Source organism: Typopeltis vanoorti, chromosome 21, assembly GCF_054136105.1.
Source record: "Typopeltis vanoorti isolate ZY-2024b chromosome 21, IOZ_Tvanoo_1.0, whole genome shotgun sequence".
NCBI lineage: Eukaryota > Metazoa > Arthropoda > Arachnida > Uropygi > Thelyphonidae > Typopeltis > Typopeltis vanoorti.
Window position 1 is genome coordinate 60,908,889 of NC_143569.1, and position 19,898 is coordinate 60,928,786.

General features: G+C 38.6%; 1 pseudogene; it reads left to right on the forward strand.

Annotated features, from left to right (window-relative positions):
- The first annotated feature begins 18,720 nt into the window (after positions 1 to 18,720).
- On the forward strand, positions 18,721 to 18,879 carry LOC150094896 (U2 spliceosomal RNA; annotated as a pseudogene).
- Positions 18,880 to 19,898: the final 1,019 nt, after the last annotated feature.

Below are 19,898 nucleotides of genomic sequence, written 5' to 3' on the forward strand. Positions count from 1 at the left end.
TGTTACGAACCTGTTAAATCTTTTGTCAATTGCAATGTTTATTTGGGGACAAGTCAATTGATGACCCGTTCTCAGTATTTAGTCCTACAAAAGCGAATATTCTAGCCGGTTGGGCGCTAGATCACTTTCATTGCTGCCTCCGAACTAAATATAAAACTAAAAGAGTCCTATAAACTTCTGAACTGTTTGTGAATAAGAAACCTCCAGACAGCGCAGCAAGGTAGCCAGAATTGCAAATCGGATTCTTTTTGTGAAGATATAAGAACGTTACCAGTTGGCATAACTACGTAATAGTCTCCTTTAATGAAATAAAGGCGAGACTTCTTTTTGGAGTACTGTACGTTAATTATATCTTGTAATGGAGAAACTGCAGAGAACAGCAACATACTAATAGCCAAAGCAGAGTAACTGGGATCAAGACTTCTACAATGGAATCTTCTTAATGTCCGAGTGACTTCGTTTCGCACTGGTCATGAGCTGTTTGTGCCTTACTTTCGAAAGGAAGCTGACCTTGTGGTTCTGCTACGATGTAGATCGCCTGATGAATGCCGTTCGAATCAAACATGACCCGCAAGAATGGCGACTATTCATAGACTCGTCGAAATGGAGTCTCAAGGCAGTGCTAATGTATAATGGAATCCAGTTTCCATCCGTTCCAGTCGGACACAGATGTCTACATGAAAGAAAGCTACGGCAACTTCAAACAGCCGTTGGACTGCCTTCAATACAGCAAGTACGGCTTGCATCTCTGTGGTGACTTAAAGGGAGTGTCTGTGTTGATTGGTCTGCAGCTGGGATAGACGAAGTACTGCTGTTTTATGTGTGGATGGGACAGCCGAGCAAGGACTTTGCACTATGTGAGGAGAGACTGGCCTGCGAGGAAATCTCTGAAGTTCGGAGAGAGAGAATGTGCACTGGCAAAAGAAAGTGCACCCAGCACTGGCAGAAACGCACAAAATTCTGCTACCTCCCCTACATATCAAACTCGGTTGGTAAAAAAAAAACCATAGACCGGATTGGATCAGCTTTCAAGTACCTGACTGACAAATTCCCTCGACTCAGCGAAGCGAAAACTAAAGAGGGAGTTTTTGTAGGTCTTCAGATCCGATTCAACCTGCTAAAGGGTGATGAGAAAAAAAAGCTTGGGATGCGTTTCGTCTGGTGTCAACAAACTTCCCTAGAAATGTCACGGCAGAAAACTACAAGGAACTGGTTGAGGACTTGTGTCTGTATCACCAACTTGGCTGTCCTTAAAATACACTTGCTCCATACCCAATTGGATTTCTTCCCCGCCAACTGTGGCATGGTTAGTGATGAGCACGGTAAAAGTTTCCATCAGGAAGTTGAAACGATGAAGAAACGACACTAGGGGAAGTGGTCCACTTCCATGTTGGTTGATTACTGTTGGACGCTCGCTAGAGAAGATCCCGAGCAGTTATACAAGCGACAGGCAAAGAGACGTCGTACGTAGAGGCAGGCATTTATCTATATATGTGATGAATACGTATTACTCTATTATATAAGAAACTGTTGTGAATGCCTCCCAAACCGTAGCCAATTTTCTATAAGAAATTACTGAATTAATCTGGGGGGGGGGCATCACTTCTGTAAAATGTTGTTGTCCTGTATAGTCTTTAAATACGAGTAGTTCCTAGTCTTAAATAGTCTCTAAATTTTAATCTTCAATTAAAATAATGTATTCTATTAAATTTTAAAAAAGAAACCATACTTTAATATACTAAATTTTTATTTATTATTTTTGTGAATATAAATATAAAAAAGAAATGTATATAAAAGATATGTCAGAAATTCTATGGGATCTAAATGAAATTTATTAAACAACAAAAAAAATTATTTCTTATGATTACACCTAAAATATGTTTGCTTCAATAGATGTTTTAAAAAACGAGTGGGTACAAGAAGTGTTCATATCTGGCCTTTTATTTATCTGCTCACTTTTGTATACTTGTATTTTTGTTATTTGATATTTTGTATTAATATCTGTTTTGTATTTTTATTATTTTAAAATGACACAAAATAACTTTCTTAAAAATAGTAAACTCAAGAAACTATTGTATAATTTACTTTTAAGATCTATTGAAAAAAATCAATAATTCTTCATATGTTTGATTAGAAGAATTAAATAAATTAATACACCAGTTATTTTTTCCTCTAATGTTATTACAAAAGTACTTTATTAGACTAGATCAGTGAGAATTTTCACGTGATAATTGTCAGGTGAGTTCTAAAGTTCCATTTTATGCCAGTGCTTTTATCCAAAAAAATTCCTGGTTTTGCAGAAGTGCCGGTCAGGGTACAACTGCAGGTTAAGCGGTTTTTTTTTTTTTTTTTTTTTTTTTCCTTTCCTCAGCTTCTGACACATTACATTGATAGACATGGAAAAACAAATAGATGAAACGATATTTGAGGAAGCATATCCTGAATTCATCAGACTAGGCGAGCTGCTTAACAACTGGACGGGAAAGGTGAAACTTCATGATACGTATCCCTCTGCAAGCGTCATAGGCGATGACGCCGCTAAAATGGAGGAAGAACAGTTGGAATCGGTGATCTCCACTTCCTCAGATTTTGAAGAGGTCCGCGCACGCAAGAAGCGCAGAACCATCCAAAGATAAAGAAATGGAATAAGACGGTCCAGTTTCTGACTGCACTGCTTCTCCCAAAGAAAAGGTGCCTCCGATCATACTAAGAGGAAAACACAGATGGTCAGCTCTGAGATCTACAATGTCCAGTTTACAAATTGATTACACCAGAGCCACTCGGGAAAAGGGCATCTTCTGGGCAATGCCACGGGTGCCAAAAGTTTGGACACGCCCAGAAACTATGTAAAGCTGAATTTAAATGTCTGAAATGTGGGGATAGCCAATATCTGTACAAAGCCGAAAACCACCTCGGCTAACTGTGGTGGCCTACACACACACACAACCAACTATAAGGGATGTACTCAGCACCCGAAGAATACACGGTCGGAGACAGTTAAACAGTCCTCCTCCTCTGGTACAAGAACATCAGAGACCCCCTGCACCACAGCCGGAAGCTCGGCAGCCACAGTCGGAGTCCTTCAAAGATAGAGGGTGTCAAAGGCTAACAAGAAGTTATGCTGATTTGGCCGTACAAACAAGTCAACACCAGAACAGAATCAGCCAACAGCACCTACAAACCTGATAGCTGTTATTACGGCCTCTCTAGCAAACATTCTACAAGACTTCAGCCATTCAAATCCTTCAGCAACCTCCACTAAAAGATTCCTACGTGAAAGACAGGCCATCCTCACAGCATTTATAGATGAAAAGAAACAGACTAATTCCAGGCTCTCTTCAGATCGCCTCAGAAACAAAATTGTGAAGCTCCAAGATTTTACCCATAGATATCAACCAGATGTTATTCTAATAAGCGAAACACATCTAAGACCCTCGGACAGCCTTAAAATAAGGGTTTATCTCCTATACAGAACCGACACGTTAAACTATAGAGGCGACCGCACTGCCATTTTTATTAAAAATTATATCAAACACCATTATGTAAACAACCACTAACCTTCAGGTCACAGGTGTGGAAGTCATTCACTAGCTCGGCAGGCAGACTGAAAATCTACTCAGCTTACAACCCATCCTTAAAAACTCTACTGCATTCTGACTTAAATGCCATCTTAGGCGTCAGAGAGTCCATCATTATTGCCGGAGACTTAAACTCCAAGCACAATGCCTGGAATTGTAGAGCCACCAACAAGAATGGCTACATCCTTTCGAACTACATAGAATCAAACTATGGTGTTGTGGCAGGCCCCACTGAACCAACTCATCTTAGTAGGTTTGGCACTGCTGACATCCTGGATATAGCTATCCTGCAAAATATTAAACTTCAGTGCAGCCTAAAATCACTGAACGAGTTGTCATCTGATCATAAACCAATTCTACTACAGCTGGAAAAACAAGAATACCTGTCTCCGCCCGTTCACTCATTTATATCGTGGGAAAGATTGTCCAAAGTACTCCGGCATTACATTGGACCTGTTCCTCATATAATTTCAAAAGAAGATGTCGAAACCGCAGTCACAAGTCTCACCCAACAAATCAACTCCGCTGAACTTGATCAGAGGAAAAAAAACAGAGCAAGAAAAAGATTTCACAACACTCGCGCGTCACAAGACAAAACAGTTCTTAATAGAATAAATGTGGCAGTGAGAGATGCAGTCAAAGTTTACGGAGACCAATTATGGGAAGAAAAGTTAGTCTCTATCTCACCTACTGATCACTCTATCTGGGGACTACTGAGAAATATCAGAAACAAAGACAGATCCCTTCCCCCTATACTTTCTGACCAGGGCCTTGTATACACTGATGCGGACAAGGCGGAGGCCATGGCAAAAAATTTAGAAGAGTAGTGCAAACCTTCATATGAAAACTTAGACTTGGATCATTTGTATAAAATTCACAGACAGGTCAGACACTCATTAAAACTTCCTGATACCGGTGCTGATCATATTTCACTTACATCACCTGCTGAAATATATGATATTGTTAAAAATTTAAAGAACAAAACAGCTTCTGGTCCAGATGGCATCACAAATAGGGTGATCAAGCTGCTGCCCCGAAAAGCTGTAGTGCACCTGACCATAATAATAAATGCAATCTTAAGGTTTCACTATTTTCCACCCACCTGGAAACCGACTGATGTAATCTCAATTCATAAGCCAGGCAAGGACCCGCACCTGCCTCACAATTATCGTCCTATCAGCCTCATCTGCAACTTGGGTACGATTGCAGAGAAGGTCATCCTCTCACTACTTCAAATCTCAGTAAATGAACTAAATATCCTTCGTAAAGAGCACTTCGGTTTTCGGCAACACCATACTACTTCCCAGCAAATCCTCAGAATAGTTGAATATGTTACCACCAGCTGCAACTGGCGTCAACATACTGGAGCTGTTTTTCTTGATCTATCCAAAGCATTTAACAAAATACGGCACTTCGGATTGCTACATAAACTTATCTCAGCCTGTACCTCAATGAAAATGGCACATCTAGTTAAATCATATCTACACAATAGAAGCATGCAAGATCAATGGTACTACCTGATCTCAGCGCCATATCTTGGCCGTAGTACCGCAGGGATCCCTGTTGGGTCCGTTGCTATTCTCTATACATGTCAGACATTCCGCACAACCCAATGTCATCCACCATGGCTCTATATGCGGATGATACAGCATTATTAGCCAGATCTCTTCGGCCACACCTCATTACTAAAAAGCCTCAAGAAAACCTTCTAAAGTTAGAGAAATGGTTCTCCAAATGTAGACTACAAGTGAATTCCCCCAAAAAGCTCAGCTATTCGCTTCACGAAAAGATCGATATCTCCTGTAGGAGACGTCTTACAGTCGTCGTTCTTTACAGAACACATCTGTAAAGAACGACAGATTTATTCAAGAAGGTGAAGGATATAACCAAAAAACACAAAAAATACAAACCATTCCAGAGGAAAATGACAAGATCTTAAATGACACTAATGACGTAGCCAAAAGATGGAAAGAGTATTGCGCCGAGCTTTACAGAAAGCTCGGCGCAATAATCCTTTTAAACCCTTTTAAAAAACCTCAAAAGTGAAGTAGAACAAGCATTCGAAAAACTAAGGAATAACAAAGCTCCAGGTTCTGATTTCTGCTGAAAAACTTTGGAGAGAATGCAGTCAAGTAGATACATGATTAATGCAACAAAATCTGGAAAAATTCAACAAAAAAGGCAATTACAACAAATGTGAAAACTGCCTCACCATTGCCCCTCACATATTAGCAAGATTTTACTACACACATTATTAAGGAAAGATTATAAAGTTTTATAGACCATCGAATCTCAGAAGAACAAACAGGATTCAGAAAAGGTCGAGGAACTAGAGATCATATATCTAACATCAGACGAATAATGGAAAAAGTAAGGGAATTCAACTTAAGTCTTTATCTATGCTTTGTAGATTACTCCAAGGCCTGTACGAGGTGTGGTATTTTATGGGATATCATGCAAGAATCGGGAATACCAAACCATCTAATAACCCTCATATATCAAGGAAATCAAGCAACAGTGAGAACTGAAAACTCGGTGTCCTCTTCATTCCAATTTGAAAAAGGATCAAGACAAGGATGCATACTCTCACCATTACTATTCAACCTTTACAGCGAAATTATAATGAAAAGGTCTCTAGAAAAGTGGAATGGAGGCATTAAATTAGGTAGCCGAACAATCACTAACCTACGATACGCAGACAACACAGTGATAATAGCCACAAACGAACAGGAATTAAAATCCATCCTAAATCAATTAGAATGGGAAAGCTTCAACCATGGTTTATGAAGAAATCAAGATAAAACAAAATAATGATTTTAAACAATACAGAAGCGATAGATATAGAAGGAATTGAAATTATCGACAATTTCAACTACTTTGGAGCGATAATAACAACAAAAAAAAATTGATGTAAACACGAGATAAGAAGAATAGCTAAGAAAGCGATGACTGATTTAACTAAGATCTGGAAAGACGGGTACATCTCCAAAAAAGACTAAAATTAAGCTTGTAGAAACCTTAGTTTTTTTTTTATCTTTCTCTATGCTTCTGAGTCTTGGACAATGACAAAAGATGATAGAAAGGGAACTGAGGCGTTCGTGCTCTGGTGCTGGAGAAGATTGTTAAAAGTGTCTTGGATAGAAAAACGAACAAACAAAAGTATTCCAGAAGAACTGAATATCTACACAAGACTGATAAACATACTTGAAAAGAGAATAGTGCAATATTTTGGACACATATGTAGAAAGGAAGGCAACTGCTTTGAAAAAATAATCATCCAGGGTAAACGGCGTGGTAAAAGAAAAAGAGGGACCCCCCCCAACATATGGATTGACCAAATATCAATAATTACCGGACTTAAACTAGAACAAGCAATAAGAGAAGCACAGGGAAGAAAGAAAGGGCGAAGCATCATCTATTTAACTCATATTTTTTCCTAGTTTTTTTTTGCTGATGGTTATTCCAGTTTTCTTTATGTACGGTTCTCATTTCCCTTTTAGCTTTGCATTCTTTCTTTCATTTATAATTTACATTATTTTCAAGTGTATTTATTCAATGAAGCTTAGAGAAAATGGTTCTTACTTTTACTATTTTTTCTATATGTTTTCCGATATCTGCCGTTCCTTTTCCTGCAACCCTCCCCAGGCTATTATTGGCTACTTTCCTTATTATGTTGCGTATATTTTTCCATTCCATTCTGTTCCAGTATTTTCATTTACCTCTATCTCTAGTAAATTCTGTTCTAATTTTCTTTGGTACAGTTCTTTTTAAATATTTTTTTCCTGTAACCATTTTATTTTAAATACACTTTCTATTTTTTTTTTTTTTAATTTATCTTTGGTCATTTTGGGGTATATTACATTTAGATACATGTCTGTATCTAAATGTAAACATCTGTAAACTCTGACACCTGTTATTACATTTTTTTTCTCTCTATTATATAAGCGATAAGACATTTAAGGCATCTTACTCTCACTGTGTATTTGTATATTTCTTTATGCCTATAAAAGGACTTTGCGATTTTCAAATTATTGAATATAGCAAAATCAATTAACCTTAGCCCATTCTTCTTTGGATGTGGTCCCCCATAATTTCCCATACAGTCATTATTTCGCATAAAGCGGGACTCGTCAGTAATATAATACACATACTAGCCATTAAATTAGAATCCTTTATGTAGATATACGTAAACGTCATTTAAGCATCGTATATGCTAAATATTTGGTCACGTGCGTCGATAAAGGGCTTATTGTGGGTGCCCGTCTGGCCGGAGCCACGATTTTGAAAACAGCAGAATAGACTGGTTTCTCGAAAGGTGCGATATCCAAGGTGTTTAATCAGTGCAAAAATAACCCACCGTGCTTGTCTAAGAAGCATAAGTGTAGTGTCTTAAGACTGTCTGTCATGAATGAGATTGCTGTCGCTTGAGAAGGCTTGTATGGACAAACATTATTTCGACAATTGCAGTCGCTAAAGGAGGTCCAACAAGATGTTAAATAAAAGCTTCTAATTCAGTGTCGAGTATGTGTACTTATCTCGTTCACGGTATTAATTGGTAACCTTTCATAGATGGGATTATAATTTTAAAAATATAGTGATGAGTTCTTTGCTAAGGAATGTCCTTACCGAAAATTAACCGAACTTTGCAAGAAGTTGGCTAACGGAGGCAGCGAGATCAGATGAATGTTCGACCAATCCAAAGGGTATCACTAATATTCACTTTGATCATCTCCCTCCAAAATGTAATATCCAAACTTTAGTATCCTGGGTAGGCGAAGAGTAGATCAAAATCACTTTGTCGGTGATTTTGATCTGCTCTTGGCCAAACATGGATAAAGATATAGAAAGATCTCACCATTGATTCCATCAGTTTATACTTTTCAAATTTCATTGCAGTGAGATCTTTTTTCTCGATCTAAATTTATTTAAATAAATATAAACTCATTATATATATAATATATTCCTAAATACAATAGAAAAACCTTTTCTAGCTGATGTAAATTAAGAGTTACATTAATATATTTCGCTCAACCATCTAGTTTTAGAGATACATATTATATAAATGATTATCTCAGAAATACCCTAGAGAATACCCTTGGAGGGTAATGGATGGCAGTGCTGTAGCCAATGAAGTTCTAACTGAGGCTCGGCTATTGCTGTTACCCACCTGCCATGATCAGAGCTTTAATTGCTCAATAACACCTTATCCCTACACTGTCCTCTACAGATAACGGAGAAGATGAAAAGCATTCTTGCTTCGCCCCTTTAAGCCAGTCCTTATAAGGACTATAAGGACCCTTGGAGAGTAAGGATAGAAAAAGTCCTTTTTAGGACTTCCAGGGTAACAAATGGCAATGCTGTAGCCAACGAAGTTTTAACTGAGGCTCCGTTATTGCCGTTACCCAGCCATGACTAGAGCTTTTTAGCTCGATAACATCCCTTGGAGAGTAATGGATGGCAACGCTGAATCCAATGAAGTTCTAACTGAGGATCAGCTATTGCTGTTACCCTCCTGCCATGATCAGAGCATGGCAGGAGGGTAACAGCAACAGCATGGCTCAATAACACCTTATCCCTACACTGTCCTCTACAGATAACGGGGAAGATGAAAAGCATTCTTGCTTCGCCCCTTTAAGTCAGTCCTTATAAGGATAAGGGCTATAGGATTGATTCATTCAATCCAATACCCTTGGAGGGTAATGGATGGCAATGCTGTACCAATGAAGTTTAACTGAGGTTCGGCTGTTGCTGTTACCCCCTTGGGGAGCTGAGATTCGAGAGTTTTGAGTTCGCTCTCTTAAGGTTTTTGCCTTAAGGGAGCAATTTGAATCTCCAGGGAAAGTGTTCTCCGGCACAGCCCGCTGAGGGGCTTTGTCGGTGAATGCTTTTCTTCGGAATTTGAGCGGTTCTGCTCGGTGGTGGCGTGCGGGTGGAAAGCCATCATTGAGTGGAGCCAACGCTGAGATGGACGGTATTTCGCCCACGATTGAGTGGCCTAGGGATCGTCCGAATTTTTAGAGACGGCTTTAGCTTTACATATGGCAATGCTGTAGTCAATGAAGTTCTAACTGAGGCTCGGCTATTGCTGTTACCCTCCTGCCATGATCAGAGCTTTAATAGCTCAATAACACCTTATCCCTACACTGTTCTCTACAGATAACGGGGAAGATGAAAAGCATTCTTGCTTCGCCGCTTCAAGCCAGTCCTTATAAGGGCCCTATAAGGTATGTTGAATTTAATAATAAACCCCAATGTTTGGTGCGTTCAATTTAATATCATTGTCTTGTTAGTTGCTACAGTGGGCGAGAGCACTGCTCCCAGAAAATCTACATATTGGTCAAGCAAACTTTACACAAAAACGTCATTACTGCTGAAGCAAGAGACAGATATTGTCTTATATTTTAATCACAGAACCTATTTTTAACGCAGCCTTTTCCTCACTAATCCGACCAAAGTCCTGGTCTATTCATCTACACAAGAAATCTAATCTTTGATGTGTCATTTCACCTAACAATATAACTAAGATAGAAGTATGTTGGTATATATCTGTATCCGTTATTAATACTAAATATTTTTAATTGCCAAAATTACGAGTCAGAAGACTTCAAATGGCATAACTAAGAAGTTGAAATATAGGATATTATAGATCCATTTATATTTTATAGCCAAATATAAAAAAGAGCTCTAAAATTTCGAAAATTACCAGAGAGCTTATGAGAACATAACCTTCGTGTTGGAGTACAATGCCTAAGGTTATGTTATCATAACTCTCTTGGTAATTTTCAAAACTTTTAGGTATCTTTTATTATTTATTTATAAAATATGGATGGATCCATAATATCCTCCATTTTGATAAACAGTATGTTTATTATTACTTTATATTATTACTTGAATACGCTGATCTTTCAAGGCAAAAAAACAAACAAACTTGGAAGAAGTGAAAAGTACAGATCATTTACAAATAAATTAAATAAATGCAATTAAGTAAAGCATGTTTATTCATATGAGTGAATATTTTTATGGGGAACACATGAGTTTTCTTATCTTTCTTTTTTTTTTTTATTGCACAATGCAATCAGTAGGAGAAAGCAAGTAAGCAAAGCCCACACACTTGCCACTCCTTATTAGTTCCTTCTTAGACATGTTCAAACCAACTGACACCGTAATTTACGTCCTCAATAAAGGGATCAGTGCCTTGCGCAACCCACATGGCCTAACTCCACAACTCATCTTTTTTGCGTGTGTGGAAATTTAAGGTGGACAATAATTATAGTTTGTGAATTTAATGGTTTTGAAGCAAACGTGGGTGGTCACTTTTCTAAACTGAATTTTATGTCCATTGCATTCAATATATATATATATATATATATATATATATATATATATATATATATATATATATATATATATATATATATATATATATATATATTATTTTTTTTTTAATATTGACTCTTCACTCTGTGATCTGCAAAAAAGGAGAAATATATAAAAAGAGCACTGCGCAGTATCGCATTTGGAACTTGTGTGACGTCATTCGATATCTGAGCCTTGCAAAGGTTTATAAATGTTACTTTTTTTTTCTTTTCTTTTATTTAACTGATATTTTCTTTATTTTTATAATAATTATATGAAAGCAAAATAAGAATTTTCTTTGACATTTTATTTTATATCTTAGATTACAGTAAATTTTGAAATTTATGCCATATGGTAACTCATATAAAAAATCCTTGATATTTAATTAGAAGTGTTACGTATAGACAAAATAACACATAATTAATTAAAATTTCGAGGATGATCAAAGCGGTAAAATTTAATGGTAGAATTTAAAATTGAAATAAATGTTAGGAAATCAAGCGAACCAGCATATTTCATCCATGATCACGATAGCCAACTGTGGTTTGGGAGAATTTAAACCCTTCTTCCTTTTCGATTCTTTTTTCTTTTTATAATTTGTATTTTATTTTAGTATACTATAATTCCCTCCACGATAAAGAAGAGAAAGGATTCTATATATTCTTACATGATATTAATTATTTCAATTCCTTTCGAATTAAAACCTTATAAGTTCGATTCAATTCAGGGAATAGAAACTTTTCTAGACATTTTTTAATAAGTTCTCGAATTATTCGAGAATTTCTTTTTTTTTAAAAAAAAAAAAAAAAAAACTCTGAAACTCTGCGTTTTGAAATAGCAATGCAGAATAACTGACCGTAGAACTCACACTATTTCACAAAATAATAGTGGTTTGGATTATGAACACGAGATGGCGGAAGTTGTCTGCCATATTCTTGTGTTGTTTTTCATGCATGCCTTAGATCTCTTACTTATTTTTTGGCAATGGAAGATAATTGGAAGAATCTGCCATCCTGGAAAGTACAGATTACTCTCTTTGGAGAATGTAAATTCAAACAGGAGAAAAATTTTTGAACTCAGTTCTTCACAGCTATTATTGTTTTGCAATATGTAGGAATAAGGATAAACTGCATTTGAACAAAATAGTTTAATTATTTTGTTCAAATGCAGTTTATTTAGCCCACCCACTTCACAAAAATTGGCTATTGGATTCCTCTCCCATCATTCGCAGGTGAGATTAACATTAAAAATCATTGGGGATCATCCTTTCAAGCCACTTTAGTACTGGTTTATATTTTTATCTAAAAATGAGGTTGCCTTTAGAAGAATAATTTTGAAATTAAATTTAAATTATAAATAATGGCTTTTTCCTCTAAGCTATTAAATATTCATTAGTTTATTAAAATGTTATATTAATTCTAAAACTACGTTTTTAAAAAAATCCTGCATAAAATGAATAAAGTTGAGGCAATAATAATATTATTGAAATAAAATAAAATAATAAGAAAACGTTTGAGGAAATTAAAAAAAATTCAAAAATCATCATAATTGTTTTCAAAAAAAAAAAAAAAAAAGAAAGAAAGTAAGAAACCGAAATTTTCTAAGTTAGAAATAATTGCAGCAGATAGGGATCTGCTGCAATTCTTCCACAAATCGATTCCAATCATTCACTTCTCCGAAATGAGTCGATTGGCTTATTTGTACCTTACTTTGGGTGACGTCAGCATTGGTAGACGAATAGGAATCACGTATAATTTTTATTTATTTATTTTTATGATAATCTTTGCCCTCATATTATTGTAAACTTATCGAACATTTGGAACGATAAATGAGCTAAAGGTTTGATAATTCGGGAATACTGATTCAGAAAAAATGAATTTTTTTCAGTCCACTTCAATCCGGCCTTTTTTATTTCCCATCCATGAAAGGTTATAAACACCACAGTACCGAAGGAAGACAAGGAATTGTTTTAAATTATTTTATTTATTTTGTATATTTTTTATTCATTTTTATATAATTTTAAAATATAGATTTAAAATTGAAACAAAACACTTTTTAGTTCCCTTAATTCTCTATTAATTGAGGTGATTTTTTTCACACCAAATATCTAAATTCATCTCCTGCCCTAAAGAAAATCGCAAACATTTTCAAGATCAGGAAAGTCCTGTCGTCATTCCAATTATGAGGATATTATCTTTGTGAACTTTCCCCATAAGTGATTAGCAAATTGTTTAGCTAAGCGCAAATTGTAGTATAGTATAGTATATATGTTAGCTCAGTTATTATCGGCAAAGCGTCTCATAGAGGCACTTGATAATAAACTATACAGCAGCAGATACAGAATAAACCCCAGATTGGGGCAAGAACAACACACTCGGTGGTGGGAATAGCTTAGGCCCCCCCTCACCAGCATGGCTTTGCCGCGTACGCGGACCCTTGGAATCGAAGTGGAAGCTGATCTACGATCTCGATGTTTGGCCAAAGCCCTCATCGAAAGCGTCGGCGCTGAGCAGATTTTTGGGTTTACTCCCTTTGGTGGTGGCCGCTTCCTAGTAGTAGTAATGAGTGAGCAAACAAGAGACAAACTACTTGCAGGATTCGAATGTAATGGAAAAACAATTTTTGGTAGAGAGCATTACCAAACTACTTAGAATCCCCAGATTCCCTTTAGAATATATTGAAACGGATGTAAAGATCATCCACGAAATATTCGGGAAATGGGGCGTTATACACAAGGTGGAAGTCCTAAATGACGCAGAAAAGCCCAAATGGAAGTCGGGAAGTCCACATCTCCCTCGAGATGAAAACGCCCATTCCCAACTTCATTATTATTGGATCCGCCAGAGTAATGATAAATTACCCTGGTGTAAAAAAACAATGTTTTAGATGTGGTGCTTTCACTCACCTTGGGGCGGACTGTCCTAGAGTGAAATGTAAAAACTGCCTCAAAGCAGGCCACAACCAAGAAAACTGTGAGTCAGCTTGCCTGAAATGTGGGGTAATTGACCACAAAGTGGACACATGCCCATCCAGAACCCTTGCTGAGAGGATGGGTGGTGCAATCACGCCAGCAACTCCACCAAGCAATGGAAATGACACAGCACAGGAAGCTTCTCCTCCTTTCGAGGCTGCTCCTGATATAACAGAAATCCATACCTCCACGTCTAAGAAAAACCGAAAGGGGGAAAAAAACTTCCACAAGCAGTAAAATCCAACAAGAAGAAACAGTCGCTATTGAAACCATCAATACCAATATAAATACTAATACAGATAATATAGATAGGGAAGAAGGAAAGATGGAGGTGAATACCAACACCTCCAAACGGCCATTAAGCCCACAGGAAGAAGAGTTGGTAACGCCCAAAACAGCAAAAGTATCTGAGACCGCCCACCCAGAAGTCCCTCACGCGAAAGCAGGGGAGACTCTCAGCCATCTCATCAGAGGTATCCCAGGGATGGCGGAAAAATTCAAAGAAGCGATAAAAAACATAGGAGAACCTGAACTCCTCCTCACAGGAGAACATGGATCTGACATCGTTAGTGCAAAATGGGGTGACATTTTCGTTGATGACATCAGCAAAATCACCCCTGAGCAAGTAGAGGTAGCCCAGGATTTAGACGAGGAGGCAGCTTCGGCGTTCTTCATAGCTCTCTGCAAACTAGACATGGCCAAGGGAAGTGAGGTGGCCAAAAGAATAATAACTGCCCACAACAAAAGAAAGACACAGTAACCACCTTGTGGGGTTTCTGTACACAGCTTCACCGGTTTCAGCTATCACAGGTGGGGGAGGACCTGAGAACCCGAGCGGCGAAGGCTTACAGCGAGGCGGTGCAGTTCCTTGTGAGCTGCATCACTCGGGCCAGATCCTTCCTCCACCTCTAAGTTTAACTTTCAATTTTTGCTTTTCTGTGTACGTTTTTGTTTTGTTACATGTTTCCTTTTTAGGATTTTTCCTTTTTTGTAAAGTGAAAAATCAACGACAGTTTTAGAAACGCCCCTGGGGGGGAAAACAGCTAAAACAGGTCAACTGAGGCCTCTTTAACCTACCCTACCACTATGCTCTATCTTTATTTCCTCTCCTACTATCTGCTGACTCTCAGCCTATCTTACTCTACAGGCCGATGATGAAGATTTGTTGAACTCACAAATTATTATTATTATCAGAATAGTCCTATTGTCACAAGTTGTCTTTCTAAAACTTATCTTGCTTCACGGCCTTTGGGCTAAGATCAAAGTGTTGTTGAACTCACAAATTATTATTATTATTATATTATCTGTTCTTGCAAAGTAAGAGTGTAGCGTCTGTTCTTTCTAGTTGATATCAGTTACGGGTCCCATAGAGGCACGAAATATCTAACTATCTATATGTCTATCTAATTACAGACACTTTAAATCCCAGACTGGGGTAAAAGTAACACACGAGATAGGGACAAGGACTTTGTAGTCCCTCCGATCATGTCATCTGCTTTGCCACGTACCCGGACTCTGGGTATAGTAGTGGAGGCCAGCATCCCGAAAAGGACGTTAGCAAAAGCTCTGATCGATGCTGTTGGTGCTGACAAGATTTTCGGCTTTACCCCTTGTGGAGAAGATCGATACCAAGTGGTAGTTAAAGACTCCGCCACAAGGGAGAAACTACTGCAAGGTTAGATTGCCAACGAAAAAGAGTGTTTCCATTTCTAGTAGGGAGTATTCAAAAGACTTTAAAAATGGATAGATTCCCCCTAGAATATGATAATGGATAATTTAAAAATGGATAGATTTCCCCTAGAATAATGTTGGTCCCTTCCTCCTAGAGGAAGGGACCAACATTATTAAGACAACATTCTCGAAATGGGGAGTAGTAAGAGATGTTAAAGTGGCAAATGATCCAGATTTCCAAGATTGGAAGTCTGCTGAAGTCACGGCAGTAATCGAAATGAAGGCAGAAGTACCAAAATTTGTTGTCATAGGATCGGCCAGAGTAATGGTCAATTACAAAGTAATGCACCTTTCAGAAACAATGCCAGAGTTCTTCATTAACAACGAACAAATCAGTATGGAGTGGCAGGACCTCTATATCGTAGACATTTTCACAGCCACGCCGGACCAATATCAAGATCACCTGAACGACCTCCCAGCAGAGGAGAAAAACGCCCTATGCAGAACTTTGAAATCTATAAAGAAAGCAGATATTTTGAACACAGCTAAATGGGTATATAGGAAATTCTCCAGAAGGCAGTTCTAAGTTGACTTTTCACTTAGGTATTGTCCTTTAAAGTCAATCAAATTGTTTGTTAGTCCGCACAGGAGGGGCAGACCTGAGAACCCGAGCGGCGAAGGCTTACAGTGAGGCGGTGCAGCTGCTTGTGGGCTGCATCACTCGGGCCAGGCTCTCTGCCTTTCCTTTCTGTTCCAAATTGGTATTACGTTTCTACTCCTTTTCCAGATATTTTTTGCTCTCTCTCTACTTCATGTTCTTATTACATGTCTCCTTTTCAGGATTTTTCCTTTTTAAAGTGAAAAATCAACGACCTTTTTAGAAACACCCCTAGGGGGTGAACAGCTAAAACAGATCAACTGAGGCCTCTCTTACCTACTCTACCACTATGCACTCTATCTTTATTTCTTCTCCTACTATCTGCTGAATCTCAGCCTATTTTACTCCACAGGCCGATGATGAAGATTTTGTTGAACACACAAATTATTTTATTATCGGTTCTTGCAAAGTTTACCAAGCTAAGTGAGACTGTAGTATCTGTTCTGAGAAGTTAATATCGGTTACGGATCCCACCGGGCTTTCGTGATATTAACGGACCAGCGACAGATAGAGCAAAACCCTGACTGGGGTAATATCAAAGCACTCGATAGTGGCGGGAATAGTGTAGCCTCCCCCTCTCCCCTTCACCAGCTATGTCCAATGTTTTGCCACGTACTCGGACCATTGCACCGATGGTCCCGGACGGTTGCATTGAAACTGACGCCGACCTACGACCCCGACTTTTGGCTAAAGCCCTCATCGACAGGGTCGGTGCGGACTATATTTTTGGTTTCACTCCCTTTGGTGGTGGCAGATTCCAAATAGTAGTAAAGAGCGCGGAGACCACAGACAAACTGCTTGAAGGATTTCAATGCAACGGAAAAAAAAATAGTTCCATTCATGGAAGGGAGCATCATCAAATTGCTTAAAATCCCCAGATTCACTTTGGAATACATAGAAAAAGTCATCCACGAAGTGTTCGGGAAATGGGGTGTTGTACGCAACATACAAGTCTTAAACGATGCAGACAACCCACAATGGAAGTTGGGAGAAGTAAACATCTCACCAGAGATGAAAACAGCCGTACCAAACTTTGTCGTCATTGGATTCGCCAGGGTAATGGTAAACTACCCTGGCGTAAAAAAGCAATGTTTCAGGTGTGGTGACTTCACTCATCTTGGGGCGGACTGCCCTCGAGTTAAGTGCAAAGACTGCTTCAAAGCAGGTCACAACCAAGACAAATGTGAGGCAGCTTGCCTGAAATGTGGTGCCACAGACCACAAAATAGATACCTGCCCATCCAGAACCCTCGCAGAGAGGATAGGAAGTGCTATCACGTCAGCAACTCCACCAAGTAATGGAAATGGCACAGCACAGGAAGCTTTTCCACCTCTTGAGCCCACTCCTGATGCAACAGAAAGTCATACCGCCATGTCTAAAACAACAAGAAATCCCGTAATTGAAAAAAAAACGGCCATAATTGCAGAAACGAGCAATAAAGTCTCAACAGAAGGAACAGTCAATATTGAATCCATCATGGTACCTCCAGCAGAAGAAAGAGAAGCTATCAATGCTAATATAGATAATATAGATAAAGAAGAAGAAGTTGAATTAGAGGAGATAGAGGCGAACACCATCATTTCCAAACGGCCATTAAGCCCACAGGAAGAGGAGTTGACAAAGCCCAAAACAGCCAAAGCATCTGAGACCACCCACCAAGAATTCCCCCATGCATAAGTAGGGGAAACTCTAAAGTTTCTCCTAAAAGATATCCCTGATGTGCAAGAGAAATTCCAAAAAGTAATAGAGAAAATAGGGGAACCTGTACTCTTCCTCACTGGAAAACACGGTCCTAAGGTTGTTAGTGCTATATGGGGCGACCTCCTCATAGAGGATATAAGTGAAGTCGCTCCAGAGCAGATACAGGGAGTTTTGGATGTAGATGCTCAGGTGGAGGCAGCATTTTTCAGTACTCTCTTCCGGCTAGACCTGGCCCGGGGAAGTAAAGTGACTGAACACATTTTAACAACCTACAACAAACGAAAGTAGGAAGAACTAAACCTTGCCCTACTCATTGCCCCCTTTGCTTAGATTCACCAGGTTATTTTAGTTCGCAGAAGAGGGGGTGGAGCTGAGAACCCGAGCAGCGAAGGCTTACATCGAGGCGTGCAGCTCCCTGTGAGCTGCATCACTCTGGGTAAGCTCCTCCCCTTCCTCTAAATCCCTTTGCTCCTATTCTAACCTTCATGATTTCTTTCTAAGTTCTCTCAGTTTCCTTTACATGTTTCCCTTTTAGGATTTTTCCTATTTTCTCTAAAAAGTGAAAAATAAACGACCGTTTTAGAAGCACCCCCTGGGGGGTCAACAGCTAAAACAGGGGTCAGCTGAGGCCTCCTTTTACGTACTCTACCACTACGTATTCTATCTTCATTTCCTCTCCTACTATCTGCTGAATCTCAGCACCTATCTTACTCCACAGGCCGATGATGAGATACGTTGAACTCACAAATTATTATTAAACTTACCTGGCACTGAATAATCGCTCATAAGCTTCTCGGCCTTTTGGCTAAGATCAAAGTGTAGTTTCTGTTCTTACAAAGTTTTCGAGCTAAGTGAGAGTGTAGCGTCTGTTCTTTCCAGTTGATATCAGATACGGGTGTCATAGGGACTCGAGATATCAAACTATCTAAGTACAGATACTTTAAACCCCAGACTGGGGTAAAAGTAAACATGAGATAGGGATAAGGACTTTATAGCCCAATATGTGGTACTGGGCCAAGGTTTCCTTGGCCCAGTACCACATATCCACTGAAGAAAGAGAAAAGGCAGTGACAACCTTTAAAAAACAAATATTAACAGCAGTATCACAGGTGACAAATATAACTACACGTGCATCGCCAAATAGACTCCCAGAAGACATAAATTAACTTTTCCGAGAAAAAAAAAATAGGTTACAAAGGCAATATCATAGAACAATAGATCCCGCAGGTAAACAGGCAGTTAACAGACAGGCCTCATCGAACCAGGTTCGGTATGCACTAAAAGACCACCGAAACCAACTTTGGAACAACAAGACACAGCTCCTAAACACAGAAGATCAATTTTTGTGGAAAATTATGAGATCGCTTTGATCAAAACATAACATTCTTCCTGCAATCCAAGGTGAATGTAGAATAGCCTACAACGATGAAGAAAAAGCAGAAGCATTTGGAGATAGCTTAGAAAGACAGTGTAGTCCTAATTATACTCAAATAAACTTAAACTTCATAAGAAAAATCCACACCTAAGTGCGTAAAATAACTCAGAACGCCACACCCCAATCCAACAACAAATCCGCATCGCCGGCAGAAATATATCAAATCATAAAATATCTAAATAATAAAAAGACACCGGGTCCGGATGGAATCACGAACAAGGCGCTCAAGCTGCTCCTACGTAAAGGTATTATGCATCTAGTTGCAATTACTAATGCCATCCAACGGCTAAATTACTTTCCAGAATGGTGGAAACTTAGAGATGTCTTCCTAATTCCGAAACCATGAAATAGCACAATTTCCACAGAACTATCGATCCATTAGCCAACTTTCATGCGTAGGCAAGATAGCCGAACGCGCTATACTTACACGGATTCAAGAGGCAGCAGAAAACAACCACATCATACAAGACGAGCAATTCGGCTTTAGGAAACAGCATTCCACAACTCTCCAAATCTACAGAGTAATTG